The sequence below is a fragment of the Lampetra planeri genome, chromosome 54 (assembly GCF_965212315.1).
Source record: "Lampetra planeri chromosome 54, kcLamPlan1.2.h2, whole genome shotgun sequence".
Lineage (NCBI taxonomy): Eukaryota > Metazoa > Chordata > Hyperoartia > Petromyzontiformes > Petromyzontidae > Lampetra > Lampetra planeri.
In genome coordinates this window covers 3,715,116-3,733,866 of record NC_136160.1, presented here as the reverse complement: position 1 = coordinate 3,733,866, position 18,751 = coordinate 3,715,116, and the positions used below count along the sequence as shown (strand labels likewise).

The 18,751-nt window shown below is 45.3% G+C and overlaps 8 non-coding genes across 8 annotated transcripts; 3 read left to right on the top strand and 5 right to left on the bottom strand.

Moving 5' to 3' along the window:
* Nucleotides 1-15,080: 15,080 nt before the first annotated feature.
* TRNAT-CGU (transfer RNA threonine (anticodon CGU)) lies at nt 15,081-15,153 on the bottom strand. Its single transcript has one exon. It is a non-coding gene; the product is annotated as a tRNA-Thr (tRNA).
* Nucleotides 15,154-15,676: 523 nt separating this feature from the next.
* On the bottom strand, nt 15,677-15,758 carry TRNAS-GCU (transfer RNA serine (anticodon GCU)). The gene has a single exon. It is a non-coding gene; the product is annotated as a tRNA-Ser (tRNA).
* A 142-nt stretch (nt 15,759-15,900) lies between these two features.
* Nucleotides 15,901-15,973, top strand: TRNAT-AGU (transfer RNA threonine (anticodon AGU)). Its single transcript has one exon. It is a non-coding gene; the product is annotated as a tRNA-Thr (tRNA).
* A 682-nt stretch (nt 15,974-16,655) lies between these two features.
* On the bottom strand, nt 16,656-16,737 carry TRNAS-GCU (transfer RNA serine (anticodon GCU)). The gene has a single exon. It is a non-coding gene; the product is annotated as a tRNA-Ser (tRNA).
* Nucleotides 16,738-16,878: 141 nt separating this feature from the next.
* Nucleotides 16,879-16,951, top strand: TRNAT-AGU (transfer RNA threonine (anticodon AGU)). Its single transcript has one exon. It is a non-coding gene; the product is annotated as a tRNA-Thr (tRNA).
* Nucleotides 16,952-17,635: 684 nt separating this feature from the next.
* Nucleotides 17,636-17,717, bottom strand: TRNAS-GCU (transfer RNA serine (anticodon GCU)). The gene has a single exon. It is a non-coding gene; the product is annotated as a tRNA-Ser (tRNA).
* Nucleotides 17,718-17,859: 142 nt separating this feature from the next.
* TRNAT-AGU (transfer RNA threonine (anticodon AGU)) lies at nt 17,860-17,932 on the top strand. The gene has a single exon. It is a non-coding gene; the product is annotated as a tRNA-Thr (tRNA).
* A 722-nt stretch (nt 17,933-18,654) lies between these two features.
* Nucleotides 18,655-18,736, bottom strand: TRNAS-GCU (transfer RNA serine (anticodon GCU)). The gene has a single exon. It is a non-coding gene; the product is annotated as a tRNA-Ser (tRNA).
* Nucleotides 18,737-18,751: the final 15 nt, after the last annotated feature.

The window sequence follows — 18,751 nt, the reverse complement described above, 5'->3', positions numbered from 1 at the left end:
CACTGCTACCTGACCGCGCTCACTGCTACCTGACCGCGCTCACTGCTACCTTACCGCGCTCACTGTTAGCTTACCGCGCTCACTGCTACCTTACCGCGCTCACTGCTACCTTACCGCGCTCACTGCTACCTTACCGCGCTCACTGCTACCTTACCGCGCTCACTGCTACCTTACCGCGCTCACTGCTACCTTACCGCGCATGCGCACGCGCGCGTAATGTAGGCACCGTAGACGTTCTAAAAGCTGTCGACCATATCGTTTGACAATACACCGCTAGTCGAGGGCAGTGTTTCGCCTGTCACCGAAACGTCGTGAATTAATTTGGTTGTTTTAATTTATTGTATTTTATGTTTTACCTACGTGACTTTACCGAAAAAAACAAAGAGTATGTCACCATATCGCCCTGGATGTGCGTTCCACCTTTAATCTTGATTTGAAGCCTTCGTGACTGCAGGAATCTATCCTCTTTGGTTCTTTCGGTAAAGTCACGTAGGTATAAAATAAAATAAATCACGACGTTTCGGGCGCAACCACCTGATGCCGGACACTTGTGTTGCGCCCGAAACGTCGTGATTTATTTAATTTTATACCTACCTGACTTTACCGAAAGAACCAAAGAGTATGTTCCACCTTTGTCAGCTCTCGAAAGCTAAGCGGGTGACTGAGTCTGGTTAGTGCTTGTATCGGAGACTGCCCTGGAAAAACTTCAGGCTTAGGCTGTGAGTTGACCGGGAGTTTGCGGTACAGACACTGATTTGTGAAGCCGTGTGGCATGTTACATACCCCCCTCGCAGTTGCATGCGTGGATTTCTCTGGGTATTCCGGTTTTGTTTCACATTCCAATCGTTTATAGAATTGGGCAAACATCTCAATTCAATGCATGGCCCTCCTGAACACAACTCCGCGACACTTGAGTGAAGCTGTCTTGGGTCGTCGTAATAATAGTAATTACTGTTATTATCTTCTCCTAAAAGCTTTACTGCGCCGAAATACATAATGAGCTCATTCTGAACGGAACGTTAAGTATAAATGATTACCTATTTCTCTTTAGCGTCACTTAATAGTTGACGCAATTTTTGTTTATATCTACTTGACAGCCAAACATTTGACCGTCACTCATCATCAACTGCGATGACTCCACTGCTGGATGAAGGCCCCGCCAAACTGTCGCCATCTCTCCCGGGCTCTTTGCGTCCAGTCAGGCGTGTTCCATCCTTTGGCTGACTGATGCTACATTTACAAGAATGCTAACGACGCTGATGCTATTCAGGACGACGATGACGATGATGATGATGAGAAATATAATTGAAAACGTAACCATGTCCGGATCTCCCATCTCACCATTGTTGGAAATCATGATGTCGATGACTCCGACGATGATTTGATGACGACGGCACGTACGTACGTTGAACTTCTTTCGGCGCCGTATGGAGCCAACCGTGATACATCGTCACCGCAAAACGTGACAGCTCCATTGCAGATCAACAGGCTGCCACGTAAAGGGCCATCCGTCTAGTACGTACGCATGGAGGGGGGAGGGGGGTTAACCCAAATGCGTACTGACAATGTACGCATAGGAAACGGGGGGGTGGGGGGTGAAACCTCGATAATAATTTGTCTACATTGGCCTGCAAATGAGCCACAGTTCAGTTTCTACAGCTGTCAGACAACAAGTACTACCGGGAGAGGTAGGCCTGTGGGAGAGGTGTCACTCGTGTGCCACCGTGCCCCTGACTGCAGCTCTCACGCAGCTCAGCAAAATAAGTGGCCAAGGTACACAACTTAATTATTTAATGCAGCCGTCGGTGTTCTGTCTGTTTGCTTAAACACGTTAATATTATTATACCTTGATCGTTTCTGCGTGGATTAAATATCGGCTGTTCTATAGGATTCGGGGGGGGGGGGGTGCGTCAGGCGTACGTACGCATGTGGGAGGGGGGGGGGGGTAAAAAGTCCGCGTGCGTACAGGGAGGGGGGGAGGGGTCAAGTTTTGACAGATTTTGGCGTACCTGCTCAATGGGTGGCCCCTATCTAGCTGTGTCCAGAGCACCCAACTCTAGCAAATATTCAGGGGGTGCAACTTGCAACTGCACCAAGGTGCATGGGCCACAAGGCCCTTGGTTAGAAATAAAAGTGGGGGGGGGAGGGGCGTGGGGGAAGTAGGATGGGGGGGGGGCTGGATGGGACACTTGAATCAACTGCACCACAGCCCATGCCCAACATCGCTACGCCACTGTAGATATCCCACGGGTCTACATGCTGATGGTCTCAAACTCAATGTCATTTTTCCTTTGCACGGTGCATGCAGAGAAAGCGCGTCCAAGAGTGACGCCTGTTGCGGAGACGGAGTGACGGAATCGTGCGATGTGCGGATGCGTTCGAGGTGGATCAGTTACATTGTGGGATCGTCAGAGATTGCGGCGGCTTGGGGAGGCCTTCATCCAGCAGTGGATTGAGCATGGCCGTCGATGATGATGGTGACAATGTATGTTGAACTTCTTTCCCACCGTACGTAGCCAACCCCACTAATCGGAGGTGCGGGGGAAGGACAACAAACTAAACACACAAAGCCTTTCCAAAGAAAAGTATTTTCAATCGAGATTTAAAAGTGCATAGCCCCGGTGGCTTCCTAATATCGGAAGGAAGAGCGTTCCAGACGGCCGCAAAAGCGCATCTGAAAGCGCGCGATGGCCAGCCAAAAGCCGCTGCTGCTGCTGCGAGAATGACCGGAGTTTTGCGTGATGGTTTATGCTCCTTGACGATATCAGCGAGATATCGTGGTTCGTTTGTGGCAAGACAACAATGCATTGGGAGGCTTGTTTCGTCTTCGCGCGGCTGTGTAACCCACCCAGCGTGAAAGGCACAAGCCCGGCTGGAAAAAGCCACGTGTAAGCGCATTCCGCACGAAGGAATCTCCCGCACGGCCATGTCAGCAGGTCGGGAGGCGACAGCCACACACGATGACTCGTGTGAATCTCTTCGCAGTCGTCGTTTCACCGGTGACAGCTGCCTCCGTGCACATGCCCTGCTTGGCGATGGCAGGTGAGATCATTGCATTACCTGCAATGATGGCACCTGCACGTGTGTTTGTACGTATGCTGAACTTCTTTTTTGCACCGTACGTAGCCAACCGTGCTAATCGGAGGGGCGTGTGTGTGGGGGGGGGATAACGAACTTAACACAACAATACAGACTCGACGCGATGAAGAAATATTTCGGGCACTGGCATGACGTCGTACGCGTCACGTCACCGTGCTACCTGCGAGTTCTCAAATCTACGGTGTCAACTCGTATTGACGAGCGTGGTGAAGTATGGTCAAACTCTACTCCCCCCGCACCCCTCCCCGCCGTGACCGACACAGCTTGTAGAGGCCTTCATCCAGCAGTAAATTGACAGAAATATTTGTAAAAATATATAGATAATTGTATCATATAATTGAATGCGAAGCAATGTGTAAAATTATACTGGTAGGAACCTCCTGGTTACACCAGCCCACAGGGGATTATTGTGTCCGTCGTGCAGGGATGGGCTGGGTGGGGAGGGTGGGGAGGGGCTGGGTGGGGAGGGTGGGGAGGGGCTGGTCACCCCGTGGTGCCCTTAGAAAACTCAACGTTTAACCTACTCACGCCGGCTTGTGCCCGCTCTCACAGTCGGGTATATTTGCCGAATACACCACGCCGCCGTTGACCCTGGCCATTGACCGAGCAACCCAACTTTCCTACCAGCTCCCTCCGCAGGACAATGTGTTTATTTGGGAGATTTGAGGTCATGCTGAGTGGTGCGTACTTGTGCCGCCATTGTTTTCTATTCTCCTTAAAACTTTCAGTTTTGAATCTGTCTACGGGATTTCCCTGAAGTTAAAATTAATGCGGCATCGTTCGTTTGTTGCCCCCATCCCTTTAAAAAAACAACTGTTGATAAAATCTCACTTTTTTTAAAATCAGCACTTTTATAAAATATTCCTCTGCCAATCATAATAATATATAATGCCTTCTGTAATTTCCATTTATTAATTCGAGAAAAGAAGCGTCGTTGAGTCTTCAGACTTTTCCTGGAAGGGTCCTGCATTGAGATGTTCGGCCAATCACATTAACAACCCATACGGGCTGACGTATTATAATTAAATTGTTTAGCGCTCTTCATCAAGGATCTCAAAGCGCTGTACAAGACACAGCAGCAGCAGACACTCAGTATAAAAGCAATATAATACATACATTTTGAAAATCATTTACTCAAAACGGATCAGCCAACACATCAGCACAATTCCTGCTCAAGCAGTTTGATCGTAAGACCCTACGTGACTGGCCGACGCTCGTGTGACTGCGTATTGCACGATTGTGCAATACAACTTGGGTTTGTCAGTGGTCGAAATGTGACGAGACCTCACGGTGCCGCAGGCTTACGTGTGTGCATACGGACGCGGGGGTCATCGCAAGGTCGAGTAAAGTGTCTAGTGTAGGCGAGAATTGCGAGGGTTCAAAGGTACATTCTGGACATGCCGTCAGCCCGTTGTCCTTCCCCCACACCTCCGATTTGGCACGGTTGGGGGCCGTCCATAAATGACGTCACGCACCTAGGTGGGGGGGCGGAGTCAGACATTTGTGACGATGTGTAACGATGGGGGGGGGGGGGGGGGGTTGATAAATGTGACGTCACATCAACATGCGCAACTTTGAATAAATATAGACAACACGTTCTACTTAATTAAATAGACTTTTTAATAAATGTTTTCTCCTACAACATCAGAGTGCAGCGCCACATTAAATACGCTCTACAATAACAATAGTTTAAAGCGATTTGAAGCATGGTTTTTTTTGGAGGGGGGGGGGGGGATCTCACTTTTTGGGACGCCGTGTGACGAAGGGGTGGTGGGGGGGGGGTCAAAAATCGTCCAAAATCGCGTGACGTCATTTATGGACGGCCCCTTGGCGTCGTGCGGCGCGAACGAAGTTCAATGTAAGTGCGTGAGTTAAACCAGGCGAGCGTGAGAAAGAGCGAGCGATTGCAAAGGGAGCGATAAGTTATTGCGCGCAGAGAGGACGCGAGAGCGAGTCCGAGGCCCGTGAGTGGTTACAATACCGACAATATCGGCGCTAAGTGACAACTTAAGACCATAAAATCGAACTGCCGTCTCCGGTACAGGCCAATTGGGCACGGTGCCTATGATCTGACCTTCGCCGGCACAGGCTGCGGGTAAACGCTACTGATCACACGCCTGGATATCCTGGCGGGCGAACAGCGACTATGGGGCTCAACGTTCAGTCGTGAATCGGTCCACGGTATTTTCCTGAAGCTATGCTAATGTATTATATTATCATTGGTTTGCTGCCCCATGTCTTGCTCTAACAAAAAAAAACACTGTTCATAAAAATCCCACCGTTTTTAAGGCAACACTATTATAAAATAAATCCACTGACAAAAATAATATCTTTCGATTTAAAGCTTTTGTGACTGCAGGGATTCATTTTCTTGGTTCTTTCGGTAAAGTCATGTAGAAGGGACTTTACCGAAAGAACCAAGAATAATAGTATCAAATTGGCTAACACCAATTGTCCAACACCACTGCAAAAGCATTGTGTAATTCATTTCATTATTATTATCTTAACAAGAGAAATCCCATTACTCAGTTGAGTCTCCAGGCTGCACACCCACGGTGCCTTAAGTTGTTGCTCTGGAGACCAAGGAGGCCGTTGATCGACGTTCAGTCGCCGTGTTGATAACGAGTGGCCCACGTGAAGGCTGCCATCTTCGCATGCCCCCAAGTGACAGTGGGAAGGCCACGAAACACGTGGCAACGTCACACGGACGCACAAATGGAGAGACTCGAGAAGACTCCACAATGCGAATGCGGCCAACTGGATTCGACGGACACGTCTCGTGGTCAACTGTCCACTGAGTTACTCCACATCTCCCTAAGCTCTTGACTGGATATCTAAACCTAACATAACGCTGTAATATTTTGCTATTCCTCCGTGCAACATCGTCAGTTCGCCCAGTGCCTATGCCCGAGTATAGTTTTATACGCATGATATGTATATATATACCTACGTGGTTTAACGGGTTAATAATGTTGACATCACAAGTTCAACTCGTGGCAGGCATCTGACCATTCCGCGTCGTCACTTTAGGGTCGATACATTTACGACCAGCAATTAGGGAGAAAGTACACGACATTGACTGTTAAAGTCTAGAATGTTCACCTCCTGCTGCCACCAGCCCAATCGTTTCTGTAAACGACCGAAGCTGCCCCGTAATATCGCTGCTCTCAAGAGCTCCAACGGCATGGGCGGGTGCGGTCAAGCTGAAGATAAATGTTTATTGGAGGATAAATGTTAAAACATTCTGAGTAAAGGTTGCCCGGTGAGGTTTGATATAAAATCACGCATCGTGGCGGCTTAGTATGCAATGCCGGACGCAGCCATGAATCCAAGAGCCATCTCCCCTCCACATTGAGCCTCGGAATATTTATATTTTATTGATATTCACCAGAGGAATTATATTGAATGTTTTCATAATTAATGTAGGACTCCCCACCTCGGGAAGAATCTAGATCAGTAGTCTTCACGACATTTCGGTTTGAGGGCTGCCACGCGTTTGAAACAATTGGGGGTTTGACAGCAGCACGATGATGATGGGGGTGGGGCGGGGGGGTGTCACGTGTTGTGTATTTGTCGGGGGCCGTACGTCAGGGGCCGCACTAAAGGCCATCAGTGGTCCGCGGGCCTTGCAATGAAGAACTCTAATCTAGATCCTCCCTTGGACACAATGTGCCATGGTTAATCTGTTCATATGTCGCGATTATTAAGCTTCACAACACGGACGGCGGTGTTTTTTTAATATTCGTATATGTGTGTGTGTGTGTCGTGTGAAATGGGTCCGCGTGACTTCTGCAGGAACTATAGGGCCACTGAAATGAAATCGAATTTTGAACCGAACTGTCACCGTGAATTGCGACAACTCATCCACTCCGTGGGGGTGGGGGCATGCATGCAGGCGGGGGGGGGGGGGGGCAATCCCGAAATGTCACGATTTTTTACATGAAATAAAAAAAACAAATTCAGTGCATTGTCACTGGTAAATATCAAAACACAAATTTCGGGGGTTTCAGAGGCGGGGGGCGGGGGCAATTGCTCAAATCACTCTCCCCTAGGTCCGCCACTGGTGGAATAAAGTGTTTCCTGCCACATGCCAACTTGAACGTTTTTTAAAGCTTATTGTTTTTGGTTTGAACTGGGTGAGAATGGAAGACACCAGGATAGAGTCTCATGTGCAAGAGTGACCTAGGTCACAAACACATTTCGAAAGCAACAACATGGGGGAGGGGAGGGGGGGAAGAAAATACACACAAAGCCAAAGACCACACGTTCATGGAATTGACCAACACATTGACCTTCTTGGAAAATAGTCTGAAGGCTCAGTGAGGCTTTTCGGGTGATTACAGGACATTTTTGTGTTGTTAGTGTTATCATTCTTTAAATAAATGACATGATCTCTCCTACGTAAAATACAGCTGTCCAATCTTGCGTGCAATAAACCTTTATCTTAACGGCGTTTCCCTAAAAAGGACTGTCATACAAGCTTTATCTCTTGTGGACTTTGGGATAGAGAACACGGTGCCTTTTGATGGACAAAGTCGTTTTTGGCGAGGTTGGTGCAAGTAAGGTCAGCCGTTGAGTTGAGAATAGTAAAAAAGAAAACCAGATAAAACTTGGATTCTCCGGGTGAAGCAGATTGTGATGAAATCGCACTGCTTGTGCGGCATACACGCCCATACAGCCAGCATGATATGGTCTCCACAAACAAGAGAATCCGTTGTGCAACACCGTCAACGCGTGTTTCCCATGCGGGAGGCCAGGAACACCAGTTGGGGGCTTGTCACAGATCATAGTGTCAGCATGACAAGCTGTAGCTAGACGCACGCCACTTCGTCCAAAAAGGGAGCAGATAACGACCACACGCACACTTTCTTGTCACCGTGACACGCGGCCTTGATGCGTTGGTTGGTTCGAGAAGTTGATGCATCGTGACGAGTAAGGATTTTTTTGTTTTTAGTTTATTTATCCACCAAACTGCCCCACGGTGGCATCTCCAAACGCCTTGCGAAATAACGCACACGATGAAAATACAAAGTCACCGGGGGGTAACAGCAAGGGGCGAAGGAGAGAGGTTAAGAAATTAATCAATATTCTTGGTTCTTTTGGTAAAGTCACGTAGAAGGGAAATAATAAAATAATAAAAATAAAGCAATCAAATTCTCACGAAGTTTCGATTGCAACACGTTATTTTATTATTTCCCTTCTACGTGACTTTACCGAAAGAACCAAGAATATGAATCCCTGCAGTCACGAAAGCTTTAAATCGAAAAATGTATCAATGATGCTGAATGAGTGTGACTTTGGGTCTTCTGCTACTGAACAAATATATAAAAGAGAGACCCCCAATTTTTTTGCATTGTTAATAATTACGACTTTCACATAGCTATTGGTTTAACCGGTATCAACATACTACTTGTTCTCTTGCATTATTGTTATTTGAGAATCCAAGAGGTTTGTAAAAAAAAAATGCAAGAAGGCCTTTCTCCTAGCCAACAGATGGGTGTGGTGTAAACACTGAATACATTTTCATTGGCTGCGTTGGCATCGGAAATAACTTATGAAGTGGGGGGGGAACTACATCTCACCCTTTGTGACCAAAAAATAATTAATCGGAATATTTATGCTGGACGAATCCGATGAGCTATGAATCTGTTTTTTTCCCTCACAGATGCCAGGTAGGGGCGAGTCAGACAGTAAGAAAACAACATCGCTGCGCAAGTAAAGAAGGGTTTAGCGAGGGATATGAAAGCAAAATGATGAGTGTGGGGTTCTGAGCCAGTTAAGCCATTGGTGGAAATTCACATTCTCTCATAGCAGGGACCAATTTCTTCAGAAAATTGCCAATGTTTCTAGATTTGAAGTTTTCGTGACTGCAAAGATTCATACTCTTTGTTTTTTTCGGTAAAGTTACTGTATCAGAAATTTTGTTATGACGGTTCCACCTGAAGACAGAAGCTTGTGTTGCCTCCGAAACGTCGTGATTTATATTTATTTATTTGCCTACGTTACTTTATCGAAAAAACCAAAGAGTTTTGCCAATGTTACCCACAAAGAGACACTCACTTGACCTGTCTCAAAAGCATTGTTGCGCGTGACGTTTGGTTTCAACGCGATGCCCAAGCACCGTCCGGTGAAGTATAGATTTTCAATTCGTGCGATTATTTTTAATTCATACACCGCCACGGTTTAGCCAACGCAAATGCCTACACGCCGAGGAATCCTCGGTCAGTGATGGATCGAGTGCCGTGTCACGCTACCGAGGTGAGGCTTTCATCGGTAATCAAATGCTGGAGCGCTCACGCATGTATTGCAATTACACGTCCCGGACAATTATAAGACGCACTCTCCCCTTGCATTTAAAAAAAGTAAAAGTTTACGTGGCGTCTTATAATCCAGTAGATCTGTGTCTGACCAGATTTGTGTAGCTTTACCGATAACGGCTGCACGTTGGGAGTAAGATAAGATCCAACAGGTCAGTCGGCTTCTGGCGTCATGACCTTACATATACAACCAACTAATTGAACGCCATCTGTTCTAATTACACGTTAATTTATTCAACTGCATGTGATTAAATTATTAACATTATCAATAATATAGTTGTTTTGGGTTAGATCGCGTAAATATATAAATGTGTTGTTGGAACCCGCCACCACCCGACACGGGCAACTAGTGAGGGTTGTCACGTAAACGGAACGTGGCCAATTCGTTACTAGTACAGCACTAGTGTGTAGTGTATAGTAGTGTAGTATAGTGTAGTGCATAATGTAGTATACTAGGATAGCACTAACCGGTTGTGTGTTGGAGAGACAAGCCACAAAATTTACAATCTGAGTACGACGTTTCGCCAGTAATGACAACTAGCTTCATCAGGCGACAGCCAGATTTGTGGAGAAATCCACCTGTTTCGTTCCTTATATAGAGGCGTAGATGTGGTGACCACACTTCTGCGCTCTTAACGACACATCTAGATATTTACGCGATCTAACCCAAAAACCTTTATTATGGATGATATTGGTCGCGAAAACCTACGTGTTAAACTGATTAACATTATAATCCACACTTCCGATTAGCACGGTTGGTTATATTCGGTGCGAAAGAAGTATATACATAACAGGCTGGTGAGATGGAGGGAATGACCAGTTCGGATATTACTCGCCACTGATGTTAGTTGTGATCGAGAATTGAACGTGGGTCACTGGGTTCAAAGCACATCAATATATCCACTGTAGCACTGTGTGGACAAATGTTGTTTTTTGTAAAAGTGTAGTGACACCCGACACAGTACTCTTCAATAATAGGAGTCTTCATTTCTTCCAGCAAGTGACGCGGTCTTCAAAGATTCCCTTTTCTCCAAGGATCCTGAACTCTCTCTCGCGCTTATATGAACCTTATGGTGGTACCCCGGCTCATGATGTCCGTGATACAGTTATTTTTTAATCTGTTGATGGTCAGCGATGCGGCAAATCGATTCATCTCGACGAGCTGTACACGATGCACCGTAGTTCGTACGAGCGTTCAGGGTTTCAGCGCAATCGTCCTCGCTGCGTTTCGACATCGCGGAGTAGCACTGATTTCGGATTGACTGGTACCCCAGTCGCGGAGTTAAGTATACCCCCGTAAAAAATAGTGTTCCAGAAATAAAATATTTAATTGCCTCGGCCATTTTGTATTATTTGGTACCCCGGGGAGACCGCCATAAGGATAATTTATCCCTCAAGCCCCTTTCCCGAAGGTTCCTTGACCTTCCGCTTTCACTCTGCCAATCGCCTTCCACTTTTCCTAACGGATTCCAACCATCCTCCCTATCAATCATCCTTCGTTTCCCGCTCTTTCCATGTTGTATTTCTATCTCCAATCCCTTCGATTCCCTGCCTCTAACCAATCCCCCTTTCAGGCCCATTAGGTACCACTCAGACGGCTCTGTTTTACTGTTCTGACTGCCCGTGTCATGCACGCTGTGTCCATAACGTCGGGTGACTATTTTCGGGTGTGATTGAATCACTTCAGAAGCACGCTGAGATAAACTATAATGCCATTAATAGGCCATCCAAAGGACACAAGCACTTCCGGAAAAGGGACTCGGCTCACGCAGTGTTCAACAATGGCATCTTTATTTGTGACCCACAGATAACACAACAGGTAACAAAGACGAAGACCCCCCGTGTAGCCTTAACATACTTTTGGGGCAATTGCTGTTAGCAAGCACCTATGACGGCCGGCACGGTATACGAGCGGGCGGGTGGCCAACACCACGCGCGACCACCTTCGTCTCCTCAGTGGCGATGTTTTTACACATTGCGACAGGTACTAGGGGAGGCCCAGGACTGGTTCAGATAATCGTCACTGGTAGTTAGCCATGAGCGGGAATCAAACGCGGGTGGCCGGGCCTCATAGCACAGCGCGCTAACCCACTTTGCTACCGCTCCCCACAGTAGGTAACACAGCCGGTAACACACGCGCCAGCAGACTCCGCACTCAGAACTCCTCTCTCTCCTCTCTCACCTTGATCCCATTTCGTCACCCCTCCTGCTCCCCCCCCATCTCCACTCACCAATCATCCTTCTATCTTCATCCAACCGTTCTTCACTTTCCCTTCAAGTTTCCCGCTTCTTTTTCTCCGCCATGCTTCGTCTGGCTCTCCTTGACATTTTTTCCAATTCGGTAACCCCCCCCACCGCCCAATATTTCAAGAGCCGCAATTGAACGTGAGTACGAGATGGTGGTCCTCCGGAACCGCAGGTTGCCGACCCCTGCCCATGGTAAACTTGACCCCCACGGTAAACTGGATTTCCATGGTGAACTGGACTTCCACAGTGAACTGGACTCCCATGGTAAACTAGACTCCCATGGTGAACTGGACTTCCAAGGTGAACTGAACTTCCATGATAAACTGGACTCTCATGGTAAACTGGACTTCCATGGTGAACTAGACTTCCATGGTGAACTGGACTCCCATGGTGAACTGGACTTCCAAGGTGAACTGGACTTCCATGGTGAACTGGACTCCCATGGTGAACTGAACTCCCATGGTAAACTGGACTCTCATCGTGAACTGGACTTCCATGGTGAACTGGAATCCCATGGTAAACTGGTAAACTGGATTCTCATGGTGAACTGGACTCCCATGGTGAACTGGACTGGACTCCTATGGTGAACTGGACTCCCATGTAAACTGGACTCCCATGTAAAACTGGACTTCCATGGTGAACTGGACTCCCATGGTGAACTGGACTGGACTCCCATGGTGATCTGGACTCCCATAGTGAACTGGACTGGACTCCCATGGTGAACTGGACTCCCATGGTGAACTGGACTGCACTCCCATGGTGAACTGGACTTCCATAGTCAGGGGGGTCGGCAACGAAAATAACAAGAATCATCTTTTTTTTTATTTCAAGAGCCCCACTGCAGTCCTTATAAAGAGCCGCCTGCGGTTTCAGAGCTGCAGGTTGCCGATCCCTGGTCTCGGGATATTGCCTGGGTCCTCCCTCTGACACCACGGTGGGCTTGGTAAGGCGCCTCGATCTCCCCTACGAATTGCAGAAGCAAGAATTGACAGAAGAGGCACTTCAAATGCACACCGTACTTGCAACTGCTATAGTCTGCCCCCTGCTGAAGGCAAGAAGGACAATGTAGGGTGCAAAATGTGTTGCTTCCGAAACGTCGTGATTTAATTTATTTTAAGTTTTTTTCCTACGTGACTTGACCGAAAAAACCAAAGAGTATGAATCCTTGCAGTCACGAAAACTTCAAATCTTGAATTAATGAACTTAAACAGTGCTTAAGGTGAACATTGTTTTTACGAGTACAATATTTGTATTAGGCATGTCTTGATCTGCTGGAGCATTGTGCAATGCTATAAAGAAAAAATATATGAAAGAGCGACAAAAATTATTAAGAATAATCTGCTTAAATCTTTGTATTAAACAAATGCAGGTCCCTCGATTTACGAAAGGGATGCGTTCTTTAAAAAAAACACAAAACGAAATTTCGTAAATCGGAATGGCTTTTCCCATTAATTTAATACGAAGATTTAGGGATGTGTTTCGGACAGTCATTCCAACTCGACTCTTAACATAAAATATAAAACCTATATAACTTTTCATAATGAAAAAAATAACGTAAATATGAAAACGGTTGAATAATAATGAATTAAAAAAAATTACCTTTTCAGGGAACTCACCAAAATGTCTGCACGTTGGAATGACTGGAAGGCGATGTGGAGGTGTTACCGTTGCACTACAGGGACTGCGTGACGCTGTTGCGGATGGATGACGATGCAGCCTCCCAGGTGGTATCTTGTTTTGTGATCTCATGGCGCATGCCGCCTGAAATTTTGTTCACGCCAAAATTCGATTTGGTTCTCGAAAAGTGTCCATATCTTGTCAATTGCGTTAATACGAAGTATTTGTAAACCAAACGTTCGTAAAGCGAGGGATACCTGTACATTGAAGACGTGAACCCAGTATCAGATTAACTTTTCATAACTTGTCAGCAAATTATAACCACAGGACAAGGTTTGTGATCCTTTTTAATGAGTTTTTACATTCAGTGGGTTAATTTTGAACCTCACATTTCCCCTGTGCTATCTCATCAATTCTATAGGGTAATAATAATAGGGTAAATGACAGTAGAGGCAACCTACCGTAGGAATGGACTAGTGGCCACGGGAGGTAATGACAGGAGATTCTGCGTGCAGTGCGAATGGGCCGGTGGCCACGGGAATGATCGAGAATGGGGGCATGGTCAAGTGACGTGGAAGGACAGGAGTAGAACGGGTGGTCAAGGGCCAGCGTGAAGTTTCGAGAATAGGGGCGTGGACACGGGACAGGGGCGTGGCTACGCACCGTATATAAGGAGAATAGGCGGAAGGCTACGGGCAGCCTGGAGTGGGGTCTCCCGCCTGTTCAAGTGTTCGTGTTCTTCAATAAAGAAACCATCTCAAGACAAGTCCGTCCCAGTCGTCTTTACAATAGTAATATTCCCTTGGTCCTAAATATATTTAAATGATTGCAGTTACTATAATATTTATAGAGAGGTTATGACGATGAATATTCCGCTTAGTTATCTATTGGTCCTCAAAACCTCAGCCGTGGCTGATCATTGTTTTAACGCTGTGGGCACACGCGAAATTGATTTTGCCAAGACGAGGGTACTCTGCAAGCCCATTCGCTATCAGCAAAGATTCGTTCATGAAGCCATCCAAATAACAAGACACAGACACAATTTCAACCGAGAAGATGGGTACAAACTGAGCAATCATTGGAAGGACGCTATTAACCAGTTTAGGTCATAACTGGCTGTGATGTTGCCTCCCTACCTACCTATGTGAGCAGTTAATTTCGACTCTCTGAGTTACTAACACAGCCACCGTTAGCTGTGTTAGTAAATGGCGGCTTGCCATCCTTATCCACGTGGCAATGGCTGTTTCCGAGCTCTCTCCGAGCTTACATTTACAAGCAAATTTCTTGCATTGATATGCTAATCTCGTTTGTCAAGATTTCTCCTATCTTACATTGACATGCAAGTTTCATCTCTAGCCCCGCCCACTGACCCTTGGGCTACATCCATCTCAAACCTTTATAACATCCTGCCTTAGCAGCGCTCCCACCATATATTCTCAGCAGCGCTCCAGCTATATTTTTCACCTGATGATGATTGCTTGTGTTGCGATCAAAACGTCGTGATATTGTTATTATTTGTATTATTTGTTCTATCTACGTGGCTTTACCGAAAGACCCAAAGAATATGAATTCCTTCAGTCATTTATGTTCCCAAACAAGACAAATACTTACATTTTCAATTTCTAAAAATGAATGAAGCACAGGATTTGAACTTGGCACGCAAAGGGGCATTTAATGTTGTGATGGAAAAACAAGTATCTTTAACTTTTCTATAGAAGTCACACTCAATTACCAGATAGTTACTTGGATCATTACCCCGTGATGCACTCATGCAAAATCATAGAATCAAATATCTAAACGAGGCACCACTGGGATTTGAACCCAAAATCTCCTGTTTACGAGACAGGCGCTTTACCGACTAAGCCATGGAACCATATTCCTGTACGGTATTTCTCAAGTTTCCAATCCCACTGGCAAATTCACAGAAACTCCGATAACAATGTTGATGCATTCAAAAAATGTGATGCCTCGATCAAATATATTTTTGAGATTAGTTATGAACCATAGCAACATGTGATAAGGTGGACGAGTGGTCCATTGTGCTCTGCACGCATGGGTTCGAATCCCATCCTTGTCGATTTGCTCTTTTTAGAATGAAATCTCGAGAAGCCATTTTTGATGTCATTGATCGGGGATTATCTCACAAATTGAGCACCTTTAAGAAGTGGAATGCTGAGAAACTATACCGCACTGTTATTGATCAAACGATTACCGTAATTCAGAGTTATGTCTTTTGTTTGTATTATGACTGCAGGTTTTGCGGTCTATGCAAACATGACTCCTTGTAAAAAGGTGTCAGTTTTGTTGCCAGATAGAAGGGTATAAAAACAATTATCAATCCCCAATCAGTGACATTAAAAATGGCTTCTCGAGATTTCACTCAAAAAAAATCAAATCGACAGGGATGGGATTCAAACCCATGCGTGCAGAGCACAATGGATTAGCAGTCCATCGCCTTAACCACTCGGCCACCTTGTCACATGTTGCCATGATTCATAACTAATTTCAAAAATATATTCGTTCTAGGCATCACATTTCTTGAATGCATCAACATTTTTATCGGAGTTTCTGTGAATTTGCCAGTGGGATTGGAAACTTAAGAAATTCCGTAGAGGAATTTGGCGCCATGGCTTAGTTGGTAAAGCGCCAATCTAGTAAACAGGAGATTCTGGGTTCAAATCCCAGTGGTGCCTCATTGAGATATTTTATGGTATTATTCTACCTGGTAATTGAGTATGACTTCTATAGAAGTGTTAAGGAGACTTGTTTTTCCATCACAACATTAAATGGGTGCCAAGTTCAAATCCTGTGCTTGATTTATTTTTAGAAATTGAAAATGTAAGTTTTTGTTTTGGAACATAAACGTTTGCATTTCCCAATGCGACCGTATTTTGAGATTTCGCAATTAATATTCAATATCCATATATATACTTGTGAAGTAAACAAGCCGATTGCAACTATTCATGTGGAGAACGATGGATTAACACGTTTTTTCGGAGTAGGCAGGTAGGAACTTGGTTGGACAGCGCATTCGTGCGATCCGTGTAACGTGGTGCAAGCGGCGCGTCACGTGGTGCTGAGCCCGCCCGAAGCGCTCTATGAAATACAAATCGAGGGCGTGGCTATGCGCGACAGACATACAGACGGACAAATAATCCCTGGTGGGCAGTGTGGAACTGTTGTTCCTACCTGTAATAGCGTTTCACCTTCAGGATTCAGCAAAATCACATCTGAATTACGGTAATCGTTTGATCAATCACAGTGCAGTGTAATTTCTCAGCATTTCATTTCTTAAAGGTGCTAAATTTGTTAAATAATCCCCGATCAAGTGACATAAAAATGGCTTCTCGAGATTTCACTCTAAAAAGAGCAAATAGACAAGGGTGGGATTCGAACCCATGCGTGCAGAGCACAATGGATTAGCAGTCCATCGCCTTAACCACTCGGCCACCTTGTCACATGTTGCCATGATTCATAACTAATCTCAAAAATATATTCGTTCTAGGCATCACATTTCTTGAATGCATCAACATTTTATCGGAGTTTCTGTGAATTTGCCAGTGGGATTGGAAACTTAAGAAATTCCATAGAGGAATATGGCGCCATGGCTTAGTTGGTAAAGCGCCTGTCTAGTAAACAGGAGATCCTGGGTTCAAATCCCAGTGGTGCTTCATTGAGATATTTTATGGTATTATTCTGCATGAGTGCATTACGGGTTAATAATCCAAGTAACTTCCTGGTAATTGAGTTTGACTTCTATAGAAGTGTTAAGGAGACTTGTTTTTCCATCACAACATTAAATGGGTGCCAAGTTCAAATCCTGTGCTTGATTTATTTTTAGAAATTGAATTTCCCAATGCGACCGTATTTTGAGATTTCGCAATTAATATTCAATATCTATATATATATACTTGTAAAGTAAACAAGCCGATTGCAACTATTCATGTGGAGAACGATGGATTAACACGTTTTTTCGGAGTAGGCAGGTAGGAACTTGGTTGGACAGCGCATTCGTGCGATCCATGTAACGTGGTGCAAGCGGCGCGTCACGTGGTGCTGAGCCCGCCCGAAGCGCTCTATGAAATACAAATCGAGGGCGTGGCTATGCGCTACAGACATACAGACGGACAAATAATCCCTGGTGGGCAGTGTGGAACTGTTGTTCCTACCTGTAATAGCGTTTCACCTTCAGGATTCAGCAAAATCACATCTGAATTACGGTAATCGTTTGATCAATCACAGTGCAGTGTAATTTCTCAGCATTTCATTTCTTAAAGGTGCTAAATTTGTTAAATAATCCCCGATCAGTGACATAAAAAATGGCTTCTCGAGATTTCACTCTAAAAAGAGCAAATCGACAAGGATGGGATTCGAACCCATGCATGCAGAGCACAATGGATTAGCAGTCCATCGCCTTAACCACTCGGCCACCTTGTCACATGTTGCCATGATTCATAACTAATCTCAAAAATATATTCGTTCTAGGCATCACATTTCTTGAATGCATCAACATTTTTATCGGAGTTTCTGTGAATTTGCCAGTGGGATTGGAAACTTAAGAAATTCCATAGAGGAATATGGCGCCATGGCTTAGTTGGTAAAGCGCCTGTCTAGTAAACAGGAGATCCTGGGTTCAAATCCCAGTGGTGCTTCATTGAGATATTTTATGGTATTATTCTGCATGAGTGCATTACGGGTTAATAATCCAAGTAACTTCCTGGTATTTGAGTTTGACTTCAATAGAAGTGTTAAAGAGACTTGTTCTTCCATCACAACATTAAATGGGTGCCAAGTTCAAATCCTGTGCTTGATTTATTTTTAGAAATTGAAAATGTAAGTTTTTGTTTTGGAACATAAACGTTCGCATTTCCCAATGCGACCGTATTTTGAGATTTCGCAATTAATATTCAATATCCATATATATATATACTTGTAAAGTAAACAAGCCGATTGCAACTATTCATGTGGAGAACGATGGATTAACACGTTTTTTCGGAGTAGGCAGGTAGGAACTTGGTTGGACAGCACATTCGTGCGATCCATGTAACGTGGTGCAAGCGGCGCGTCACGTGGTGCTGAGCCCGCCCGAAGCGCTCTATGAAATACAAATCGAGGGCGTGGCTATGCGCTACAGACATACAGACGGACAAATAATCCCTGGTGGGCAGTGTGGAACTGTTGTTCCTACCTGTAATAGCGTTTCACCTTCAGGATTCAGCAAAATCACATCTGAATTACGGTAATCGTTTGATCAATCACAGTGCAGTGTAATTTCTCAGCATTTCATTTCTTAAAGGTGCTAAATTTGTTAAATAATCCCCGATCAGTGACATAAAAAATGGCTTCTCGAGATTTCACTCTAAAAAGAGCAAATCGACAAGGATGGGATTCGAACCCATGCATGCAGAGCACAATGGATTAGCAGTCCATCGCCTTAACCACTCGGCCACCTTGTCACATGTTGCCATGAT